Source organism: Chaetura pelagica, unplaced genomic scaffold, assembly GCF_000747805.2.
Source record: "Chaetura pelagica isolate M959 unplaced genomic scaffold, ChaPel_1.0 scaffold438, whole genome shotgun sequence".
NCBI classification, from domain to species: Eukaryota; Metazoa; Chordata; class Aves; order Apodiformes; family Apodidae; genus Chaetura; species Chaetura pelagica.
Window position 1 is genome coordinate 526,565 of NW_009954113.1, and position 7,815 is coordinate 534,379.

Consider the following 7,815-nt stretch of genomic DNA (forward strand, 5'->3'; position numbering starts at 1 on the left):
CCAACCCAAGAAGGATCTGACCTGCCAGCCAAAGAAAAAGCCCACGATCCACCTGACATGATCACAGGCACAAATTCCCCTCACTGCCACACCACGTTCTGGGCACCCGTGGGGTTTGCTGTGCTTGAGTATCTGAAATATATTTCTTCATTTAAGAAATAATAATCCAAGACCAGCTGCTAATGTCTGTCCCACCCCTGCCCACTGCAGCGCCGCCGTGTGATATTACTGTATTTAGTCTCAGCACTGTGATGAGAGCAATACAGTCATTAAGCCCTAATTTCTAAAACAAAGATAAAATTACGTGATTAAGATCTAATTAAAGTCTAACTACCAGCACCATGAATCACTTCACAGTTTAATGGATGCCTTTTGAAGCCACCATGCATTTTGTTTCCTTCTGTGGCTGGTGATTTCCCTGCAGGGACTGAGTTTGCTCGGGCTGATGTTTGCTTCCACTGTTCCTGCTTTGGCTGGGGACCACTAAAACTGTTTACATATGAGTGAGGAGCCTGAAAATCCATTTCTAACCAGACAGAAAATTCCACTTGACAAGCTCGTTCAGATGTAGGTCCCCATAGCAATCAGCAGGGCAGGGAGGGCTCCTCCCACGGCCACCAGCCCCCTCTGGAGCATCATTTCAGCCGAGCCTCGTGCCCCGCGCAATTAGCACCGAGCACCGGCACATCAGCGGCTCCAGGTGCCTCGTGGCCGGAGCTGCACGAAGTGCCCCTAAAACGCTCCTTGTTAGGACAAAAAAGCAAGCAAGAAAACCTCCCTCCCAGCCCTCGGGATGCTCACTCTGAGGGAGGGTGCTCTACCAATGCTGATGGAGAAGACTGTTGGTTTCCCTTTCCCAGCAAAATATCACGTGTTGACGTCCCCGAGCTGCCCCTGCCAGATCAACACGAGCATTTTTAAGCCACCTCTCCTGCAGCCACAGCCTGCCAAGGTGGGTGCTGCCACGAGCTGCCTGCCCTGGCACCAGCAGCCCCACACCCACTGATCCACGGCACCAGCACCAGCCTGGCCCTGCCACACAGCCAGGCCACCCATGGGCACGGGCTCTGCACCCCAAGTTCTGCTCCTGACCCAAAGGGCAGCACGTGCAACCCACTCTGGTGCCTGGGAGCCAGCCCTGCAGGGCTGGGGCTGGGCAGGAGGCAGCTGAGCGGCGGGGCTCCCGCCAGGGACACAGCCTGTCCCTGGGGATGGCAGGAGCTGACAGGCCTACAAGCTCCCACCAGCTCTGCTGCCAAGACCTGAGGACCTGCCCACACCCTAGAAAGCAGATCCCACCACAAACATGGGCAGCTCTGCCTGTCCTGGGGCTGCCAAGCTCCTCTCCCAGCCTGCAGGCAGGTAGCAATCCTGCTGCGAGCCAAGGCAGTCATCACCAATTTCTCTGTGCTGCATTGATCCCAGGGGATTAGGCACAGGAAAATCTCACCCCAACATGAATTCAAGGAAGCCCTATGGGAAAGGCCTGCCAGAAGTGCATACCTGTGTTATTTATGCAACAGCCACCCCCTCTGCTTGCTGCAACTCAGCCACGGACACAGCCAGAGGGATTGTCCCAGTATTCCCCTTGGGAAATTACTTCTCCCCCATTGCTCACGTGTGGGATGGATAGAAAAAGGTGTTGGAGGAAAACAAGACAAAGCAAACTTACAGCCCCATTTAGGTTTGTTTCCTGTCCTGTCTTCAGTAGAAGAATCCTTCGTGTTCCCTGCGATGACACACGATGTGGCCACTCGTGCTCCTGGGGATGGCAGCAGCTGCAGCAGGTGCTGACAAACTGCTGGGTGGGAAGAAGGTTTCCATCAGTCATCACACAGTGTGAAATGAGGTGGTGCTCAAAACTGTACCTCGTATAATTGTTAGTGGCTACAAACAAGGAGAAGGAAGTCAGGGCAACATTCCCCAGGTGACTCAGCCAGAGGAAATAAAGGAATTGAAATTCAGGAGTTCTCCTGGTTTGCACTGTCAGAGGGATGAACTTCCTTATAATGCTTGTTACAACACAGTGGGACTCAAATCCTGCGCATTCCTTCTAAGAACCGGACAAACACCCTTGGCTCTGTGAGACACACAACACCAACCAGACAAGGCTGGGAGGGCAGTGGGCACAGTGACCACAGTGAGGCTCCAGGTGGGCTCTGCTACCTCTAGGCAATGGGGCTGTCACCAGGAAACCTGGTGTCCCCAGAAAGTGTCAGACCAGGCACTTCACCAGCACTGAGACCTGGCACTTACCTGCACTTCCAGCTGCCAGTCCCGGTGCAGACAGGTACCATCACCCAAAGAACAGCTCACACACAGTGACAAATGTGGGGCTGTACTTTACCAGCAGCACAGAGGGCCCACACTTCAGGCTCTGCAGAACAAGCCCACAGAAGAACCAACCAGCTGATGCCACATCACCTTCACCAGTCCCACAGCTGGAGTGGTCTTTTGGGAAATAAGATTGGATGGGATTATTTGTCTGTGCAGATCCACGCTGGCTGTTCCTGGTCTCCCTGCTCACTCCGGGGTGCTCACACAGTTTCCTTGTTGTCAGCCCAGCTGCAGCTCCTGGGAACACCCTATGACAGCCAGCAGAGCCAGCAGAGCCAGCAGTCCCAGAACTCAGTCAACTGGTTTTGGGTGGTTACGGAAGAATGGGGGGTTTATACCTGGCTAAGCTGGGAGGAGATTTACTGGCACAGGATGGACGGGGAAAGGAAGGGAAGAGCATCAGCACTGGAGCCATGGGGCAGAGGATGCTGTGGGACAGCAGTAGGGCTGTGCCAGCACTGGCATCTGGAACCCCTAGCACTCCCTGCCAGCTCTGCTGGGACCCAGCTCACTTTCAGGAAGAAGGCTGCTGAGGGGCTAACTTCAAAAGGGGGAGAAAATGCTGTTTCTCTGAGTTAATATTCCCTTGTGGATCTTGTTCTCCTCATTATTCTGGTCGTTACTTGAGCAACAGCCGCTCGTCACTTGTGGCTCAGCAGCTGAGGGAAGGGCTGAGTGCAAGAGGCTAATTTATTTTCTTTTAGTGCTTCTCATCCATGGCAGCCCCTGGCTGCTCCTCACCACTGGTAACCAACTGGAGGCATTTCAGATATTTCTAATGTATGACAGCAACTGGGAAACAGAAATTACCCTCTCTGAAATAATTCCTGAGACAGATTTCTTTTGGCACTTTGCAATAGATACGCAGAGCAGACGCGGGCTGCATGCAGTAGCTTGCCTTTCCTGAGCAATTTATTAGCCCAAACATCTGGTTCAGGCCTCGTTTCTTTCCCCCAGCTAAAGGCACCTCACGGGCAGAAATGGCATCTGCAGACACATGGCAGAACAGAGGAGACAGCCAGGGCCTCTCCTGCTGGGATGCTGGGCTGCGGGGCCGTGCGGAGCTGGGCTCCAGCCCCGTGGCACTGGAGCAGTGCTGGGGTAGCCCCCAGGGAGGACTGAGAGGTCCTACCCCCATCCCAGACCTGCCCCCAGCATCTGCAGAGGGTCCTGTCCTGAGCCCCAACCCCTCCACAGGGCCCTGGTGAGGGGGCAATGGGTTCCATCTGCTCCGGTCCCGGCTCCTCCTGCTCCATCAGCTCCCTGGGTGCTGCAGCCTCTCACCTGCTGAGCCCCCACTGAGATCTGGAGTGGGAGACAAATTATCTGCATGGGAACTGCCTGAGATCTCCCTCCACCCTGCCTGCTCAGCCCAAATGAAAATGAAATATTGACAGAAAGAATTCCAGGGGGAACTGGGAAAGTTAGAGGCAGTGGTGAAGCCGTGCAGCTCCCTCTGGGCAGCTGCCAGCCTGGCTGACCCTCATCTCCCCCCAGAGTGCACGACAGGCAGTGTCTGGTGGGCATGGGGAGGCAAGTCCTCCAGCCATGATGTGTCACCTGCCCCAGGAGAGCATGTCACCATGGACAGGGCAGCTCCATCGCTCGGGACCGCTCTGCTGCACTTCGGGTCAGCCCAGGGGGAGCTGGGCCATTACTCACCAACACCTGAGCACTGCTCTGAAGTCAAGTCCTCACTGCCCAGCATGTTGCTTCCTGGGGCTTCTCAGTGTTTTGTGGCAGCTCCTGTGGGTCTGGGTGGGCTCCAACCTGCCAGAACTGATCTGGAACAACAGACCTGCAGGAGATCCAGCCACTGCCACAGAATGCTCATTACTGGTGACTTTGAAAAGCTGTTGTACTATTTTAGAGAAGAAAGGCTGTCAGTCAGGGCTTACTAATGCACCCTGATGGGGTTCTTTGTGCACAAAGACACGTGTTTACCAGAGGCTGAGCAAGGCAGCCCTCCCACAAGGACAGCCACAGCCCCACGAGGTGAAGTTACAAAGCAGCAGCAAATTATTTCAGGGCCCATGTCCTCACAAGCTGGAGCCTTCTGCCCCAGCATTCTGCAGCAGGCAGCACCATGCCTGTGCTCCCACAGCCCAGCACTGGGACAGCAGGCAGGGCCAACACCCGAGAGCTGTGGCTGGGCCATCCCCAGCACAGCATCACGGCACTGCAGCATCATGGCACTGCAGCATCATGGCACGATGGCATCCCTGCATCCCCAGCCAGGATGGAGCCACCACTGCCACCACGGCCCAGCTGCAGAACAGTGACAGTGCAAATATTCCCTCACGTGTTCTCCAGCCTCATTTTCTCATCTGCTTTGCACCAGCCCTCTAACCCAGCACCGCGGTGCCGCGCGGAGCGGCGGCCGGAGCCTGTTATTTCTGTGCCATCACCTCCATCAACCGAAGACATAATCTCATCAGAGAATGAAATCAGGTTGGTTTGACAGGACCTACTTCTTTTCAACCATGCTGACAGGCATGAATTTATATTTCCAGGCTCTAATTCTCCTGTTAATTGAATCTTGCATTAGTTTTTCCACCCATTTGCCCAGGATTAGTGTCAGGCTAATTGGACATAGTTGTCCAAGCCATCTCCCCACTCACTCCACTGCCTCTCAGTACAATGTGTTCTCATCCCACCCAACACCATTTTCCATCTCTTCAGGATCAACAGGGTGGCTCCAAGGGGAGCTGCTGGCTCCAGTTTAAATACATTTCTCCCCAGAACACCTGTGTGCAGGTCTCAGGGCCAAGCTGCCATAGAACCCCCCAGCACCAGCTCCCACCACTGCTGCTCACTCACCCACCACAGCCCCAGATGTAGCCATGTACTGTTCCCTTCACTCTCACCATCTACTGTGTAGATTTCCGCTTCTGGAGGCCTGAACTGGTGCTGTGCTTTTGCCTTTCTTCCCTCTTAACATCTTTTTCTGGAGCATCTAATAGGTAATTTGCATATTGCAGATTCATTTTTTAAAACAGATTAATGAAGGCACTGCACTGCCTGTGTGTCTGCATGTGTCATCTGTCCAGCCTTACACCATAGAAATCCCCACTATTTGTGCAAAAGCTAATGAAAGGTAATTATGAAAACCTCATTAGTCCTCATTTACATAAGACACACAGAGAAATTTCCTAACCTTTAATCTTGGGTGTCACAATCCATTTAGGTATCTCCTGCACAGTTAATTCAGGGGCAGAACCACATCTTCTCCTCCTCTGTGCTCATTGCCCCAGAGCTCTGCTCTTGCCCTCCATGAGCCCAGGGGAAGAGGGACCCAGCTGCTTCCCAGGCTGCTGAAACACATCTGAGTCCACACACTGACCTGCAAGGGGGGTGGGCACATCCTGCATCACAGGTGGGCACATCCTGCATGGTGAAGTTAGCAAGCCCTGCCTGCCCTCCTGCAGGAGATCTTGTGCAGTGCCCAGGAGCAGGCTCTGCCTGGGCTCCCCCCTGCCCCACGAGGTGCCCGTCACCCTGTGCTGGTCCTCCTCACTAGCACAATGCACTGGCACCCCAGCCCTGCAGCAGCAGCAGTGCCAGAGAGAGGAAAGAAACAAAAATAACCCAGGGGAAAGCAAAGTTCCAGTTCTCTGCACAGCTCTGGCATCTTTAGCATCAGCCACACCATCACCTTACCAACATACTAGTGGTGGCAGTGCCAGGGCTCAGCACAGCAGCTGGAGAAGGTGGTGGCCACACTGCAAAGATCCCCAGGGAGTCACCATGTGCCATGTGGCTTCCACTCCCTGGCACAGCAACACAGCTCAATTAGGACCTGTTGTGCCACAAAAATATTGGAGCATTCAATGTATTAGATAAAACTCCTTCTGTTATTAACGCAGATCACGTCCTGGAAATCTAAGCAGAAAGCTGTGCAATTTCGACCTGCGATAGGACTGGATTAAGTTCTTCCCACAAAAGCCTCTTATTGTATGAAAAAGACCATTAGCAACCTATGAAATCAATAGGAAGAGCAGCCCTGGTGCTGTAAAACACCAGAATTAGCTGCAGCGCCGTCAGTAGCACCAATTAGGCTGGGGCCTCTCACCAGCTCTCACAGGAGAGAGCTCTACTGAAATCAGAGGAGCCTCCAAGGCTGAGAAGCCCCTCTCACACTTCTGATGGTCTTCTGGGCTGTTCAGCTTTTCGTGGTGCCAATGGGGTGAGGAGCTTGACACTCAGCCTCTCACTCCTACCTGCAAACTACCATGGATGATCGACAGCCCCTGCTCCACATCCCCCTGCTCCCCAAACCCCAGATCCACCTCCCCCTGCTCCAGAGCCGGGCTGGTTTCCCAGGAGCCCCAGCAGCCCTGGTGCTGTCAGGTTACTGCCCGTGCCCTGCTGAAATGCAGGGCCAGGCAAGCCCCTGCTCTTTATTACCTTCCAAAGACATGGTGTTTATGTCCCCACTCGCTGAGTCTTGGGCAATCGAGTGAAATGCATCAGAGCAACACAGAATGTTGCAAACCTTATGAAAAAATATTTGCAAAATGGACTTTTCCTCAATTTCTGCAAAGTAGGCTCATTTACCACCATTTCCTCAGTCAGCGAGCACGGGAAGCAGCGTTTTGGAGACACATTACTCTGGTGTTCTGCTCTTGTCTTCCCTCCCATCCCTGCAGCTCTGTGGATCCCACTCAGCTCCCAGTCTTGCCCTCTGTGCTGAAGGGTGGCCACAGCCCCAGGTGAGCACTAAGGCTCAGGGGGATGAGGGGACCCTCCCAAGAGGGGACTTTGCCCCAGCTAAACCCCAAAGCAGTAGGGAAACCTGACCAGGCTCAAGGACATCCCTGTGCCATGAGTATGGGCAGGGATGCACCAGCCCCAGCTGAGCTGCCCAAGGTCTCCCTCATCTCCCAGCAAATGTGGCCCTACCAGTGCTGCTGGGCAGAGCAGGGGGCTCACAGGAAATGAAGGGTGCACTCAGGAACATGCCCCATTTCAGCTGTGACCACAGACAGACAGATGCCCTGGCCACCCCCAGGCAGCCATCAGAGGGGGACATGACTGGGCTCCCACCGCTCCCGGCATAAACCACAGCCAAACCTGTAAGCAGCAGCAGAGATATTCGGACCATCACACTGCATTAGCTCCTCTGCTCCTCAGACTGACATCAAAGATTATTTGTAATTAGGATTAAAAGATAAAGCAAGAGAAGAGCAAGCACTGAATGGGCTGTCTGTAATGAAGTGCTGCTCTCCCTGCCATCAGGGGCCAGCAAACCGCCAGGGCCCACTTGCAGCTTCGTTAGCATAACAGGGCTGGCAAGAGAGGAGAGCCCTCACCACCAGCACTCAGGTCCTCCACTCTGGTGACGAGTATTTAAATATTAGTCCCTTAAAGCAAACGAGAGGCTGGAAGCTGAATCATCACAGCAAGCGGGAACGGGAGGACAGCGGAGCGAGGGGCTCTTTGCAGGAGCCGCCGCTCGGAGCAGCCGGCGCGGAGGGT